Source organism: Falco punctatus (assembly GCF_963210335.1).
Source record: "Falco punctatus genome assembly, chromosome: 9".
In the NCBI taxonomy this organism is placed as follows: Eukaryota; Metazoa; Chordata; class Aves; order Falconiformes; family Falconidae; genus Falco; species Falco punctatus.
Genome location: NC_137589.1, coordinates 51,000,738 through 51,003,460, shown reverse-complemented (window position 1 = coordinate 51,003,460; position 2,723 = coordinate 51,000,738). Strand labels below are relative to the sequence as shown.

Sequence of the window (2,723 nt, the reverse complement as noted above, 5' to 3'; positions counted from 1 at the left end):
TAACTCACATTTCAGAGAAGGCCTGGTTTCTGCAGATGGGTTCCTCGACTGCCAAATAGCTGGTGTGATGGCTCACGCTTCCCATCCAGACAGCCCCTGGCAACTTGTTCACTTTTTCTCCCAGCTCTGCATCCAGTGTGCTGGCAAAAATCCTCCACTGCAGCCAGTGCAACACACAAGGAATGGTGAGGTGACTCCAGTCCTCCCACCAGCATTATTTCTTTCCACCAAACAGGGTCAGCTCATACTGTCAGTTTCCACTGCCATCTCGATGTCCTTTTTCTATCCAAATTGCTCATCTTTTTCATTAACTGACTCAGTTGCCCTGTACAAAAAGAGACATGTTTACCCCATACGCTCCTCACTGATAGGGCACCCAGCTCTATCGAAACAAAAAGACACAAGCTGAGCCAGCATTTAACAAACTGCCCACCCACGGCAAACTGGGCAAGCTAATAGTAACAAAGAGCCCATAAGTGTCCATATTAGAGCAGGGAAACGCCAGTTGTGTTTTAAATTGTAGCAGACTCAGACAGATGAGATTGTCTTTAGGCCAGCATAAACCCCAAAGCACATATCCTTCACAGTGGTGGAAGAAACGTGGGAATACAAAGGACATTTCAGTGACCTGAGGCTCTAAGTCCTGCTTGGTGCCCTCCTGCCTGGCCAGCAGGAAAGCAAGCCCAGCTGTGCGTGCAGCAGCACCCGCGCTTCTCACAGGAGACCCAGGGCAGACAGAAGTACTCGACAGTCAAGACTGAAGTTTTGGCATCTTCCTCTGCATTACCACCAGCCAGCTGTAGAAAGACCCATGTCAAATTTGCTAACTTCAGCATCTCTGCCGGGCCCTGTGAATGGCACCCTCCAAACTTTCCAGGGTGTCTTTTGCCCTCGCTAAGGGAACGGCAGCAGCAACACAAGACAGGCACCAAATTACCCACAAAGCTGAAGAGTGTCTAATAGGTGTGCCTTTGCGTACCAGAACAAAACTGAAAGGAAATTAAAGGGACTATTTAAGAAGCAATGAAAACGGCAAAAAAAAGAAAGAATTCATTTAAACAAGATAATAGGGCCTAGCAGAGAAAAGACATTTTTTTTCCATCGTGTTCAGAAGTCTCCTTATTTCATCAGCCTTATGCACTGGCTCTCAGAAGTGTTGTTATCCCCATTTAACTCATGAGAAACTGGGGCATAATAGAAGTAAGTTGTTTTTGAAAGGCCATGCAAGGTTTGTATGGCAGAGCAAGAATGAAATATTTATGGCATTAAACACCCAGGTCTTTTTTCCTTAAGGCACTGGCTGGCTGAGGTATTGACTTCTACAGCAAATCAGTCTTGACAACTACAGTAAATCTGTCTCACGACAAGGGTATTAGGATCAGCCCAGGACAAAACATGACATAAATCTGTCCCTTACAGTTGAAGAGAAAGTGCAGATTTGGGTATTAAAACCACTGAAATCTCCCATTACAACCCCCCCAACCTCATGACACACATCTTTTCCTTTCAGGGCCCGACGCTCAGATAGCCGAGGTCCATGAAAACTTTGGTTTGGGTTAAGACATTTAGCTGGCAAAACACAAGACCGAGATTCAAGAAATGTAGTTTTGGCCCATAGCTTTGACATGAATTTTTTGTTGCTTTTGGACAACTGAGCCCCCTTGCCTGCCAGGTCGGAATAGCTGCCGTCTTGTCTCCTTAGCTCATAAGTTCTTCATGGAGAGGGTGATCTCTACAAGAATACATAGCGCCCTGGAGCTCCAGCCCTGAACAGGATCTGGAAGTTGGGTCAGCTTAAAATGACATCAGATACATACTAGCATCCTGCACAATTCCACTATTAGGTAAGTTTTGGGCTGGGGTTTTTTTTGGTGAAAATTCTGGCTGGAATCTCACAGAAAAGGTCCAAGGACTCCCCACGATGGGGAGCCAGCATGAAGTGAAAGAACAAAATCAATCAGTCCATGCTGGTGCCACAGCCCCTGGCAAAGCCACGCCGCTGATGCCTGCCCGGCTCTCCCCGAGCCCTCCTCACCTGCACAACACGCTCACAGCAACGGGCAGCGCATTTCCAGGGGGGGTACTGCGAAACAAAACTAAGTGCATTTAAAAATGAATGTGTTGATAGTAATTCCAGTTGCATTAAAGAGCCAGTGTGAGCACTCCATTGGTAATACACTGCATACATTTGTCAACAAACACAAATCTGTTTGAATAGATTTCTTGTGGCCTGTTATTTATGAGGGGAAAATATCCCCTGGTCTGGGTTGATGAGAGCCAATACTTTCCCTTCTAATCTTAACTGCCTATTATTAGCAACCCCATTTATAGAATGCCCCTCTGCCTTATATATCCCAAGTACCCCAACTTTCCACTCTGCATGGGCATGTGGCAGGGGAAGACACAGAGCAGTCAATTACTGGCATTTCAATGTGCCTTTTGCAGCACACTCCTACACTTGGGATAATCTAATTACACAGGGCAGAAACCTCACCCAACCATATATTTTCCTTAGACCCTGTTGCCACCAGCTACTTTTACTTCTCATTGAAACAGTCCCCCTCTTTTTTTTTTATTTCCTCCTCTTTTTTTCTTTTTTTTTTTTTCCACATCGTTAAAAATTTATTATTTAGACTGATGATGACATCATCTGGAAAGGGACCCAGGCTGCGGTCATCAGGGCCTTTTTCTGCATTACAGAGAAGCAGTTTCTCCTCTCTCCC

The 2,723-nt window shown here is 45.6% G+C and overlaps 1 protein-coding gene across 1 annotated transcript in view; it reads right to left on the bottom strand.

The window, feature by feature from the left end:
- Positions 1-2,723, bottom strand: part of PAPPA (pappalysin 1) — a 420,169-nt gene that overhangs the window by 236,517 nt on the left and 180,929 nt on the right. The gene's annotated exons all lie outside the window — the stretch shown is intronic.